The 14,957-nt window shown below is 45.4% G+C and overlaps 1 pseudogene; it reads left to right on the top strand.

The window, feature by feature from the left end:
• Nucleotides 1-1,664: 1,664 nt before the first annotated feature.
• On the top strand, nt 1,665-2,608 carry LOC136636053 (olfactory receptor 13G1-like; annotated as a pseudogene).
• Nucleotides 2,609-14,957: the final 12,349 nt, after the last annotated feature.

Here is a 14,957-nt window from a genome sequence, read left to right on the forward strand (position 1 = left end):
CATGTCATGCCTAGAAATTCAACCAATGTATATTTTTCAGCCATTAAAAAACCAGGTAAGGATACCCATTTCCTCTCACTTTGTATGGCTGACTTATGTTCCACAGTAAAATACTGCATTGTTACAGAGTCAAAAGGCCATCCAGTGTGTGTGTGTTCATGTGTTCACTGTGCCAAATACTTCCCACTTCCCTGATATTTGGACAAAAGTTCAAACTGAATTTAAAAATCAGAAAGTAAATTTCCAGGTCCAAAAAATGTTTGAGGTTTGGAGTGGAATTTGCTATCATTTTTGCTCTCAGATGCTCCTCATATTACCCCCCCCCCCCGAGAGAGAGAGAGAGAGAGAGAGAGCTCCTTCCTAGTATTGCAGCTTATTTCAGCATTTGAAATACTTTTGATATACATGGATCAGGATTCACACTTTGCCATACTGAGTACAACATAACAGAAATATATAAGCTCCAGAACAGTGGGCCCCAATGAAAACACTAGACAAATCTCAAGCGGTACAAACGATGTGAGTTTCCCAGAGAAGAAACTCTGAACTAAACCCATACTTTGATGAAGACACAAACACTTCTGCTAACCAAAATTGAAGGGATGGATGGATGGATTTTAAAACCTTTTACGCCCCAGCTTTGCAACCCAGCAGGAAACTCAAGGCAGATCAGTTCCCTGCAACACGCACTCTACTCCTAGCTGAATGAAGTCATTGTTCAAGCAACAAAAGACACCCATGAGATGTGTGCTTTGAAAGATGCAGGCTGTGTGGTGGAGCATCTCTCTGCCAGGGTACAAACATGGATGGTCTGGAAATGTGTCCTCATGTCTCAATTCTCTGTTAATATTGCTGGTCGTGCACCTATGCTTCTATGGTTGCAGGTTTCTTGTCTTTTTCAGTCTGTTAAGCACTTTCACACCACTCTAGCAGGAGACAGGCCGGTGCATGGATGTGACTGGCCTCCCTGTGCCGATGCAGGCTCCAGGGATGGGTGAATTTGCACTGGTCAAGCTTGGCCAGCATAGGGGTTGAGGGGCGTGGGGAGGGCAAGAAAAAGGTGGGAGGGAGGCGTTCCAGGGTGGGTGGTGAGCGTTTCCAGGGGTAGGCAGGGAGTGGAAGGCAGGGCATGGAACCAGCACTTGTGCCAGATCCTTACCCTATTCCCAGGCAGCCCAGGTCAGTCCCAGTCTGCTCGGATTTGTGCCAAAAATTTCAGTGGCACAGATCCAAGTAGCCCATTGGGGCTGCAGTGGCTCGCTCCAGTATAAGGGGAGAATCCTCCCCTTGTGTCGGGCTGAGCCACAAGCTGCCTGAACCTTATACTGGATACAGTGCAGGCCCGCCAGCCTGCCTGTTCCAGCGCAAGACAGGATTGGACTGAAAGAAGCTTAGACCCCAGGGAGTTGGGAAGAAGCAGCTCAAACCATAAGAAACCCAGCTTATAACCTATGCATACCCTCCTTTCCTATAATTCTTCTGACATTTGTTTTTATAAAAACAAAACAACCTGAAAACAAAACACAATTTTTATCATGTGGTCCTTTCGCCCTCATTGAGAAATCTTGCTAAATGGGAGCTAGTGAATATTCTCAACCAAATAATAACTGCAGTCTCTATTACTCAGGTTTGGCCTCGGGGGTAGTGCTATCAGAAGCACCTCAATGAAGACCCAATCGGCTGTTTCGGAGTTCATCCTGGTTGGGCTAAGCAGTGACCCTGAATTGCAAGGGCTTATCTTCTGGCTGTTCACCACCATCTATGCAGTAGCTTTGACTTTCAACCTCCTGCTCGTCGTCACCATAAGCACCTGCAGGAAACTCCACACCCCAATGTACTTCCTACTGGTCAACCTGTCTTTAGTGAATTTATTCTGCATATCCATTATGACTCCCAAAATGCTGCAGACGCAACTGGTCCACCACAAGGCTATCACTTTTCGGGGCTGCATCGCACAAGTCTACCTTTTCATCTGGGCTTTGGGGACAGAGATAGTCCTTCTCTCCTTTATGGCTTTCGATCGATATGCAGCATCTGTCACCCTTTGAGGTACACGGTCATCATGAGAAAAGAGGTGTGTGTGGCTATAAGTGTGGGAGTGTGGGTGGGTGGGATGGCCAATTCTGCCGTTCATACTGGTCTCGTGCTTCAACTCTCCTTCTGTGATTCCAACATTGTGAACCATTTCTTTTGCAACCTGCCCCCTTTGCTCATGCTTTCTTGTTCAGACACCAGTCTCAATGAAACCATGGTTTTTGTGTCTGATGTGCTGATTGCAATAGGTAGCTGCGCACTGACACTGACATCCTATGAGTTTATTCTAAGAACTATTATCGGAATTCGTTCCACCGAAGGTAAGAAGAAAGCCTTCTCCACCTGTTCTTCCCACCTCCTCGTAGTCACCTTTTATTTTTCCACCATCATCTACACATTTACTAGGCCTGCTTCCATCTACTCTCTGGATGAAGACAAGATGATTTCTCTCCTATATTCAGTGGTACCCCCTGTGGTCAATCCAATCGTCTACTCTCTCAGAAACAGGGAGGTTAAAGAGGGTCTCAAGCAACTTGTCAGAAGAAATATGCTATTCCAAAGATTCTTATCTTAATTGTAGCTGCAGCAACATATAGAAGCATGGTATCCAAGGATTCACAGCAGTTGATTGGTGAACATGGTATGTAGTGCATACATCATTCAAATGGCAATGAGATAAATGCACTCAATGTATGAGTATAGATTGTATGAGTATGAATTTATGGTTATAAAAAACTTCCATATATTGAGCCTATGCATTTTACTCCTACTGAGTCATAAAATGTGTATAAATTTAGGTTTCTAGGGTACATTTGACCACGCACACTCTGACTACAATTCTCGTTCGTTTTCTACCCTAACCAGCTGAAAGTTTAAGCAGGGTTGGAAGTGAGAGGAATGTGGCATGAAGTGGGAGCAACCTAGAAGAAGAAATATGTGTCTCCAAAGCCTAAATGTGATTGTATCTACTACAGTGTGTATGAGTGCAGTCTTCAAATGTTTCTAAGAGTTCACTGGGCATAAGCAGAGTTAGGCAGGGGAGTCAGAAGCCTTCAGGATTTAGAATTCTCAAGAGAATATAGTATGTCAGCACTTATTATTATGCCACCAGAGTGCTGCCTTCTTATCCTCTCAGTGATGTGAATTAAATCATTTAACTTAGGGACGAATCCTACAGTCATCCTGCCCTGCTGGAACTTGGTTTCCGTCCAGCAGCACAGCTCACTTCCCAGCAGCACAAAAGCCAGGCTGTTGTCACACATTTCTGGGCTGCTGGAGCAAATGGCAAGAGTTACAGCATGTGCTCCAGCAGCTTTGGGGAGCTCCTCAGGTGCCAGCAAGTTGGCAGCAGGGGAGGGGAGGAGGAGGCTTGTGGCCATTCTGAGAAAGGTCGGGTGGGGGAGGGAAGCGGGCCAGAAAGGGAGGCTCTCAGCGGCAGTCATGCACACCAGATCCTATCCCTAATGTTTTGGAATGTCCACTCCCTTTCTCTCCTCATATGTACCCCAGCAAAATGTCTGGCATATGTCCACAGAGACCCATGGGTGATTGGTCGGCCTACCAGGGGTTAAGTAAAAAATACCTCCTGCAGGTAGTCCAATCTCCACCACCACCACCACCACCATCATCATCAAAGAATGCATATCTTCAATTATTTTCATTAAAGATGCACATTAAGACACCATGATGGAGATTTACAAGCAGGAGAAACGAAAGAATGGGTCAGAAGGTGACTGCGCCATGCTCATCCCTGTCAGTTAATGCACTGGGATAGTTCAGACTTTAAAATATCTTCTGAACTCCCCAAAGAGCAGGAAAAGACACAAGAAGAAAGACAACGGAGAAGCTAAGTGCCACTATTCTTTTTCCTTACTAACTGCTCTCTGGTGTTCAGATCAGGTCTCAGTACTATTATGTAGCATTTGGGGAGGAAGATGCACCCCAACAATCCTAAACAAGAGCTCAAGATGGAGAAGACCTCCACGGCCACCATGTACTTCCCCTTGGTGCTCAGGTAGGTTGGCACAAAGGACACCCACACACTGCAAAATACCATCATACTGAAGGTGATCAGCTTGGCTTCATTGAACGTATTAGGCAGGTTTCGTGCCAGGAAGGCCACAGTGAAACTGACGATGGCCAGGAAGCCCATGTAGCCCAGCACTGAGTAAAACAGGATAGCTGATCCTTCATTGCACTGCACTATGATCTGATCGGTCTGGGACTGCATATCATATTCTAGGAAGGGCGGGCAGGTTGCCATCCATACAACACAGATGCCCACTTGAAAAAGGGACGAGACAACAATCACTTGCACTGCCAGCCTCTTCCCTACCCATCTCCTCATCCTGTTTCCTGGCTTGGTAGCCATAAAGGCCACAACCACAGTGACGGTTTTGCCCAACACACAAGACACTGCCAAAGAAAAGATGATCCCAAAGGTTGCTTGCCGGAGATGGCAACTTATATTTCCTGGTTTGCCAATGAAGAGGAAGGAGCATAGAAAACCAAGCAGCAGAGAGGACAGCAGGGCACAGGTGATGTTGCAGTTGTTGGCCCTGACAATGGAGGTGTTCCGGTGCAGAATGAAGCTCCCCATCACCAGCATGGTGGTCAAGGAAAAGAAGAGGGCAAAGGAAGTCAAAACAGCTCCCAGGGGTTCTCCATAGGATAAGTATGCGATGGTTTTGGGGATGCATTGATCATGCTTCTCATTGGGGTATTGATCTTCTGGGCACTTCTCACATTGATCTGCATCTGAAATTCATAAGCAAGGTCTCCCTATTTCCAAAATACACATTTTTTAATAAGATCAATCCTCATTGAAAAATATATAACTGTTTCTCTGCCAACTGCCATTCTCCTTCTGAGCTGGTATTAAGGATGCCAAATTTCATTTGCTTGTCAGTCAAAGTGCACACCTTTTTATTTATTTATTATCTGGTCTCCAAACCAAGGCGTAACTGGCAATAATGTCACTGCCAGTTGCTTCCGGTGGTACTTCAAGTAGGTGGACCATGTGAAGTGGTGCGGCAGAGGACAAACGTTGAGAAAATACTGCTTTAATACATTTTTTTAAGAAGTGATAGGACTAGACTACCAAAATATTAGGTATTTGGTGCCAGTGGGTAGCCTGCATACTTTGTCTTACCAATCTGTGTTGAAATCCTCCCTTCGGGACACTGTGCGCAATCATAGCAACAAATCTGTTTCCCCTGCAGGACAACCCTGCTGTATCCAATATGGCAGCTCTCGACACAGGTGGAAATGGGCAGCAGCTAAGAGAACCATAAAGAAGAATTATAGTAATGAAATAAGATGTTTTCTCCTCACTTCTATGATCCTCAGGACAAGACATAACAGGGGAACCAAGCAGAAGTTATCCACTTGCCTATCCCATTCAGTAAAGCAGTCTGCTGCATCCCACGGACTAGCTGGGGTCTAGGCAGAAGCAGAGACATAAGTAAGGCAACATTTTACTTGCCTGCTCAGCCACTCCCTGGGCCCCCATGGGCTTACTCGGATCCATGCCAGCTAATTTCACTACCATAAATCCAGTAGGTGTGTCAGACCTGGCCTGGCAGCTCTAGATCTTGTGGACGGCAGCCACCCAGATCATCCACCCAGCCTGCCCTCAGCCCAGCTGAATCACTGCCCTATTCTCCTTTGAACCGCTTCCACCTTCAAGCTAGCTGTGCCAGCCGAGGTTCAGCAGACTGCCACTGCTGCCGTGGGCCTTCCTGGAATAGCCAACAGCAGGCCCAGGCATACGTTAAGAGATTGTGAGATCTATCCACTTAATGCCCTGATAGGATTGGGCTGAAAATAAATGAGAAGATGGTTCCCTATTCCAGAGGGGACCTCAGTCTAACAGTGACACAAGAGAGACCAGCTATAGGCACTTGGTGTGACACTGTACTAGGCAGGAAGGAAGGGGACGTTGTTCTCGCTCTACAAAAAATAAGAGAGCACCACTTTAATTGTGTCACTTTGGTCACTTACTAGGAATTGTCTAATATTGCCCCTGAATACTTTGGCACCGTGGTTCCTTCTAGTTGAAGTAATCTTCATAATATCCCTCACAAATCTTTATTTCTTCTTCAACTCTGTATTTCCACTTATATAATTCTTAAACTCTGTTAACCTTCTTTCTATCCATTTTGAGGAAGAAAAAGCTTCATCTGAGGAAGGGGTTGAATTAAGAAGAGAAAATGTGAGCTTAGAAGCAGTGAGGGAAGAATACAGGAAATCAAGATTTCAGACTCGGAGCCTTCATAGAGGCAAGACCAAAGAAAAGGAAGATGTAGCTACTACTGAGGACAGGGTAGAGGGTACCCATGGAAGAGGGTGGCCTGTGAAGCAGTCCACAGGGCCAAAGAGCCTATCTTTGGACAGAAGGATGTTCCTGAATTCCAGAATTTCTGTTCCTACTTTGCGTTTATTGAACCAGGCTTTGTTCACAGGTTTCTAAACTGCATTAAGCAGCCCAAGGTGGCCAATAGCATAATTTAAAAACAAACGCCGAAGTCAGAAACACAAAAGAGAACTCAACATTTTGACACAGATAGAACAGCAGGCGTAGAAATGGCTGGCATAAGTCGAAGGAGCAAAAAGGTGAGGAACCAGTTGAAAAAGAGGGATAGGGTACTGGGAGACGCTGGTGCTGCTGGGATCCACCTCCTCTGTGCCATCATCTTCCATGCTCCAAATACCATGCTGTCCTCCCCCACCCCGGCCCTGCTGCCTTCATACCATGAGTGGCAGAGCCTGTAGTGCCACCACCATGCCTGCTGCTCCTCTGCCCATTTGTGGCACAGCAGAATCTTATGGCACCCCCACTCTTGTACCATGATAAGGGGCCTTATGGCAGTGATACAGATGGAATTGGTCAGACAAGATCCATAGGCCATCAGGTGGTAAGGCATCAGAAATTTTTCCCTTACCTCTCCCAGGCCTCCTTTTGCCCCCCCCCCCCATGGATGTAGCATAAGCCTGCTCCAGCATCACCAGTAGTGGGGAACAGGATTAGTCTCTCAGTGGCCTCTTTCTACAGTGCGCTGAAGCGTAATAAGAACAGAATAGCCCTGCTGGATCAGACTGCTGGATCAGGAAATGCTGCATTGGATGGAATTGGGTGAAAAGATCACCAAGGAAGTGACACCCAAGATGACAAGCCCAACTTTGCTTTGCCTCTCCTTTTATAATCCTATTTGTGATGATATTTTTGCTAGCCTTCCTGCTACACTCAGAGGGCATGGGAAGGCAAAACAGCAATATTTTAATCCCACCCCAGTCAAGGCTCTCCCAAATGAGAGAGCTGGTGACTGGGAGGGACCATAGCTCAGCACTAGAGTGGATGCTTTATATACACGATGTCCCCAGTTCCTAACAGTGGTGAAAAGAACAACATGTGGCTTTACTGTGGAGCATCCCATGCTAGAGGTTGCATGCTCATCTGACATGACTAATGACAAGTAGCCCAGAGAGGAGACAGACACAATGGTATAAAGCCAATGCTAGCAGGAATACACTGCCTTTGTTTTCAAAGAGCCTAGAAACCACATATCTATTAAATCACACGCACCACACACCTGCTGAAACTTGTGGTTCCACACAATGGCATTTCCATCAAGGATGAATTCTCTGCCTGCAGGAGCCTTGGGGTCTATCCTTCCAACCTGGACTCTCTGGAAGGTTTTGTTGGGGAATGTGACTGTGTTCATGATATCAAATCCTGAGGCCAATTCCCTGTTCTCATCAAAAAATATTTCTTCCCCAGCACTATTATTAAAGCGGATGTTTCTCAGGAGACTGTGAAGCTAGGTGAGAAGAGAAAATGTTTGCACCATGGATCAAATGTTGAAAATGCAGTCAACCTATCATAGACTACAAGTCCCATGGTCCCTGGCAGCGGGCTGTTACGAGGAAGAAATGCTAAAACACATATCGGGAAGATAATTTATTTAAGAGAATTAAACCGCACTTTCTCAGGTTACCAAAGTGGCTCCCAACATATTTAGGGTCTAATCCTATCCAACTTTCCAGCACTGATGCAGCCATGCCATTGGGACATGCGCTGTATTCTGTGGTGGTTGGGGGCAGTCATGGAGGTCTTCTCAAGGTAAGGGAACATTTGTTCCCTTACCTCAGGGCTGCATTTCAACTTCATCTGCACTGGAAAGTTGGATAGGATTGAGCTCTTCAAAACATAAATAAAAAACACACAACAAAAAGCAACTAAAAGGCATGACAGCAGGAGCAGCTTTCAATTATAAATCAAACAGTAAAATAAGAGGCTAAGCCAATAATGTGGGAAAGAAACAAAGGTTTTTTGAATCCACCAGGATGCTGACAGGATGGTGAAGTCATTGATTCAAAAGGGAACTTCTGCAGTTCTAGGACTGGGACACCATCAAGCTAGCTTCAATTGATTGGCACACAAAGGAAGATCCCCCAGATGACCTCAGGGATGGGCCATCTCATAACTCACTCAGCAGCATGAAGTCAGAGGAGGAACAGACCGCCCCCCACCCCCCACCCCATAATTCCCACCTTTCTGCTGGCACAATCCTGCTGGTGGCCAATCTGAAACTCACTGCTGGCAGTGCACAGCTTTCAGGCAGTTGCACCAGCAACAACACTATGTAAACCCACAGAGAGGCTGTCACGCCTTCAAGGCCTTCACTGCTCTGGCATCTTGTGGATCATAGGATTGAACTGAGAGTGTTTTAAGAATGTTATAGAAGTACACAATCTTCCTTGAATGTGAAAACAAGAAAATCAAAAAGGTATCATGACACAGTGTGCCCAGCACATCATCAATTTTGATGTAGGCATGAATACTTCTCAGAGAAGAGGAAAGTAGGAGGGGGAAACCTCCAAGAGGCACAAACATTGGATTTACTTTCTCCAAAATATTTCAAGACCTTGAAGTGAAAGACAAGTGAATGCCCTTCCTTGACACTGTACTTCAAAATGCATTGAGCCAAATAAATCCATTTTTTTTTTTCACTTACAGGAGTTTTCCTCTCCTTTCTTATTTGTGTGGTTGTGAAGGAATCAAAATGGCTTTTTGGGTTGTTTTTTTTCTGCCATTTTATCCTGTGTTAAAACTGCAAAATGATTGCCTTTTCCTAAGGACTGGAGTTAGTCCACTTTATGGATCCTTCCTTTAATCTGAAGGAAATCAAAGATGTGAAGGCTTCCCAGTGGATAAGACAAAAGTCCCAGTACTGCTTGAGCAAATCAGCAAATTGTTCATGTTGCATCCTCCCCCTTTCCCCTAACCCATGACCTTTAAAAACTTGCCTTGAAGCAAAGAAAAGATGGGTGTTGGCTACTTGCCCTCCAATCCTCACCAGGACTTTAGACTTAAGGGCAAATACCTAAAAGGTTTTGAACAAATGTCAGGTGCTGCTCCACTAGCTTACAACACTTGCAGAAGGAGCATGAGATCTCTGCCTGCATGAACTCATTAAGATCACTACTGCAGACAGACAGCTGGGGGTGGGGATACAACTTACCTGCCATGGTTGAAGTTTCAGAGGATTCCACCCATCTCCATTGCCCGCTACTTTCTGCTTATGGCTCAGTGGATACATGGCATGGAGAGCATGTGCCACAGCATAAACAGCATTGTATATAGCGTAGCTCTGACCAGACAATTCCATTTCAAACACAGGTCTGGGGAGACTAGTCAGCTTCTCCTCCCCTGTACAGTTCCTCTTTGGCCCATAAATACTATATATTGGAAATGAACAGAGAAATACACTGGCCCAAAACAAATGGATAAAATACATCTGAGACTGATAGGGATTCAGGTTTTCAAGGAAGTCCTGAAAACCTGGAACCATCTTTGTGTGGAAAGAGAAGGACAGGGTGCCATTGAGGGATTTTGGTGTGAATTTATCAGAATCCAGAACAGCAGTGAAATCCCATCTAGAAGTTATGATCCAAACCCTTTCCAATGGAAACATAAAACGAATTTCATAATTTACTAGAATTACTCGCAATCCATCCATTGACTGGCCGTCCCCATAGACAAGAATGACGTTGCTTTTCTTTGAAATCCTAATGGTATCAGCTATCCTTCCAAGGGTTTTGCTACTGGAAAGAAATGAGTAACTCCTAAGTGGTGAAATCATTTGTGTGAAAGCAATACAGATGTTGTTCTGGAGGAGCTTTGGTTTCAGAGCAAGAAGGAATTTTTCTCCACTCTCATCATCTGATAAAAGGAGGCCAATCCAACTCCATCCAAAATGCTTAAGAAGCTGAACAATCCCTGCAGATTGAGGATTTTCATTTGGAATCATCCGAAACAAAAAAGGGAGCCAAGTTTTGTAACTCAATACAGGGCCAAACGAGGTATAACTAAGCTAAAAGGGAAAGAACAAATGTTGAAAAAGAGAATGCATTCCCCAGCACATTTTTAATGAACAGAATATTCTTTCTCAGATAGGGAGGATTGGGGCCCTGTCTCTTCAAGAAACCCATAATAACTGTGAGCTGAAAATGGGATACAGCTCTACACTCTGAATGCTTTTTCAGGCTCACAAATATTGAGAAATACACTAGTAAGGTCCTGGAGGATACTTCTCAATTTCTCAGTGGCTACAGCTGTTCCTTCCTAGGAATACCATACCTGTGGAATCTTGTAAACATTTAAGATGTTGGCCATATGGACAGAATTTTCAGAGGTGAGTCCACCAATGACAACAATTAGCTTCTTCTCCTTATCACAGTTGTAATTTAGAGATTTCCCCGTTTGTGTGAAGAGGAGATCCAAAGTATTTGTGTAGGTTCTCATTACACTGAAATTATTGTTATAGAGTTTGTATCCTAGGGAGGTATTAGATAAAAGATTGTAGTTCCTGTTGATCTCCTCAAAGGCAAAGAGGAAGGCAAGGACATGTTGATAGTTTCTAGAAATTAAACTACAAGGAAATTTTCATGTAATTTTACATCATTAGCTCAGAGAAACAAGCACATTTCACATCCATAAATTCTAGCTGACTTGTAAAAGGAACCAGTGGCTAACAGCCCAGTCCTATCCGTACCCCTCCCACTGCTGCAGCCACATTGAAACAGTGCATGCTGTATATAGTGGGGGGGGGGGGAGAGATTTAAATCCCTTTCTCCTCCATAAGCCTCCCACCCAACAATGCTTCTCCTGTGCCAGCAAATTCATTGGAGCAGGTCTATGGAGAGAAAGGGGTGGGAAGGCTGCTGTCAGAGGGGATAAGATCCAGTGCGCATCTCTCTGTCTCATTCCTCCCACTGCCCAGTGCCACCTCTCTCTCCTCCGTTCCTTCCTGTCCAGTGCACTCCCTGTCTCTCCCTCCATCTTAACTGCCTCAGTGGGTCCTTTTGTGACTTCCCACCAATGCTTGGGCAGCGCAATACTCAGCGCACTGCTGGAGCACGCTTTACAGCCATTTTTCAGCAGTCATTGCCAGCAGAGTGCAGATTCCACTGGCAGTGAGGCCCAATGGGATTTGGCCGTAAATATGTGAATCAACCCCATTGCAAAGCCTTGAGCTTGACAGGATATTCAATAGCTGGTCATTATCTTAAATTTGTCATAAGCTATTTCCATGCTGTAGTCACCAAATGATGTACTTGTATATCTGAAGTGTTCCTCATCAATATTCTAGGTTTGATTTGCATAAATTACATAGATCAAACCAATCAGGCTAACCACACTACCAGAGGACTTCAATCAACAAAAGTACATACGCTCCCTTTAGGGTGGAGTCTGGTTGTACCATATAGTTGGGTACAGTCATGTCAACCAATAGAATGGATACAAATCCCCCAAGGATCATGTAATCTGCAGAACTAGGAAAATTATGTTGACTCGTAGACTGCCTGCTGCACATGGAGTTCAAATTCTTGCTGAAAATACAAGGCAGCAAGAGGCAGAGGAGAAGTAGGTTCAAATTCACTCTGAATACCAACACTGTTCGGCCCAAACCCCAGCAGCATATCTGCATTGTCACCTATACGCCTGCCAGTGTGATTATGACTAACATCTGTTGTGATCAAAGCTATAGAGAAGAAACAGCCACAGAGAACTGAGCAGCCTTTAGCAACACAAAGATATCAAGTGGAGATTTTAGTGTAAGGGCTAAAGGAGTTTCATGATTCCATCTAACAAAGCCCTGCCCGGCTCAGTCTAACCTGTCCTATCTCTGTGGCACACGTTGGCCTGACAGGAGTCTTTATACACGGTCTTTATTCCCTGAATGTCAAGGAGCAAAAGCTGTTGAGGGAAACAAACTGTCTCGTTTGTCTTGCTAATTCATTAAGCAGCTTGCAGCTGTTCAGGAACAATCCCAGAAGTAGCCAAGTTCAATTGTAGTGATTTTGATAATTAGAGGATAAATACTCACATTTCCCAAAGCTTTACAGTTTCTGCTAATCTGCAAAACATATTCTTTTGCTTTGCTATCCAAGAGGCCTGGCTGAAAATTACATGGCATCCAAGGGGGGCCCATCTTCCACCCCCATCAGCATCACCACTGCCTGCCTCATCATCAAAAGTGGAGCGACAGGGAGGACAGACTCCCAGGATCCTCTGCTCCCAGACCATTTGGGCAAAAGTGGAAACAGAGGGAGAGCATTTATCAGTGCTGATCACACCCTTTCTCAGCTGCTGGTCCTACAAAGCAGGTTGGGTAAAATCTGAATAGACTTTAAAAATAACAGTAATAATAAGCCGTCCAGATTCTGTGGCACCTGAAGTCTTCGGGATGGTTCCCTAGAAGCAACTTCAAATGGGACTCCCAAAAGAAACCCTGTCCTGAGTTTTTAAAAAGATTGCCACAAACAGGCCCCTCCCCCATAAAGAGAACCGAAGACTTTGGGACAGGGTAACTATGAAATCCAGCACACAGCAGGCCACCTTCCTGTATTTCAGGTACAACGAGAGAAACAAGGGTGGATTTTGAGGAATCAATCAATTCTTCTCTCTAAAAAACAGGTTTTAAAAGAAAGGGATCTCAGCAGGACAGAAATCAAAGGCGCTTGCTCCTGAGAAGGCATGACAAGTGAAGGGGAGTGTGTTGGAGGGGGTGGGGAAGACTTGCATGGCCAGTGCGGTGTGTGACTATTAAGGCCAAGAAAGGGATTAGGATTGGGACAGCAGGGAGGGAAGCCTCCAACCTAAAGGAAGGCAAATGGCACCAAGTGGCTAAGAAGCAGAATTAGGCTATCAGCAGGAAATAATCCACCCAGAGGCACACTAGGGCTCAATCCTATCCTCAGCCATCCTGCACAATGCAGTGCTGCTGCCCACTGCAACCACTGCCCACTGCAACCCGTGGCCCAGCTGGGAGAATGGACTAATGAAACAGGGTGATAGGATATAATTCTGGGAGATGGAAGCCCATAAGTTGGAGAGGAAATCCCTTCGTTCTAAGCCCCCTAAAAGATTAGTGTCTAAACATTTTACTGGGACAAAGATCTTGCATTTTCCCTTGACATAGCCAAAGCAGAGGACCCCCTTTCATGTTGCAGAAATTCCTGGGTCTATGGCTATAAATATCAGCTAGTCTTTAATGAGGCGTGGTAGAAAATGCCCAAGGCTCTATCTCTCACATCCCGATCCTATCCAATTTTCCAGTGCCGCTGCAGCCATACCAGTGGGGTATGCACTGCATCCTGTGGTGGTGAGTCAGTCACAGAGGCCTCCTCAAGGTAGGGGATCATTTGTTTCCTTACCTTGAGGCAGCGCTGTGGCTGCACCGGTGCTGAAAAGTTGAATGGGATTGGGCCCTCAGACACCAGACCAGACCATGTAAGATCTTGGGAAGGGAGGGTAGAATTTAAGTAGAGTAAGGCTGCAATTGTCAAGATATATTGGCACGACCAGGAGAAATTTACTGCCTGAGCATGGCAAGTCCTGAAAGCCTGGGGCCTGTATCTAGATGGAAGCCCAAGGCTAAAGTAAGGCAAAAGAAAAGTGTGCCATGTGACCCTGGACTGACCAATGGTGACCGGAGAAATGTGCTGAGTCACAGTGACTTTGCAGCCCCAGTGCAAGTCTATGGAAGAGGGGCTAGTGCATCCTGGAAGGATGATGTAACAAGTCACAAGAAGATGAGGTAATGGGAATGAGGTCATCCCTTACCCGATTGGTCAGGAGAGGTATAAAAGAGGCTGCCAGAGCTTACCTGTAGCAATGAACAGGAAGCAATGAAGAGTCAGAGTCACATTGCTTGATCTACGAAGGAGAGAAAGCTGCTTGTCTGAGCCAGCATCCTTGCTTTTATTGGCTTTTCGCGTGAAGCAATACAGAGGTTACTGACGGTTACTGATAACAGCATCCTTAACTGGCAACAACATTCCTAAGGTCTTAACACTAACTCTTATGCTATTATGCTACCTCATGCTTGTTTACTGGGTATCATGTTCTTAGCCCCTGACCAGGGCCTGCTCAGAGTATGCGCAGAAGTAAGTGTGCTTGCCAGATTGCCACGTATGCCACGGCATTTCAAGGCCCAGTGCTTCTGCACTACTTTACTTCACTACCCATGTGGGTCGTTGGAAGGAGCTTGGAAGAGCGTGAATCTGTGTCGGAGTATCTGAAGAACTATACTTGCTTTTACACTACTGGTGAGACTGGCTGTTTGTATCATATGTAAAGACAGCTTGGTGATGGACATCTGCCTGGCTCGTGTTTTTCATTCCATCTCATCACTATCTTGGGTCGCTTCAGGTGCCAGCAGTTCCCTGCACTACATCCTCTGCGGGCTCTGCACACTGCATAGTCCTAGCAGCAATCCTAACCACACTTTCCTGAGAGTAAGCCCCATTGAACAAAAGAGGACTTCTGAGTAGACCTGGTTAGGATTGTGCCCTAAAAGAGATAGCTTTGTTATGTTTTCTGCTTCTGTGATACTTATTTCCCAGAGCATATCCTT

The sequence above is a fragment of the Tiliqua scincoides genome, unplaced genomic scaffold (genome assembly GCF_035046505.1).
Source record: "Tiliqua scincoides isolate rTilSci1 unplaced genomic scaffold, rTilSci1.hap2 HAP2_SCAFFOLD_75, whole genome shotgun sequence".
Lineage (NCBI taxonomy): Eukaryota > Metazoa > Chordata > Lepidosauria > Squamata > Scincidae > Tiliqua > Tiliqua scincoides.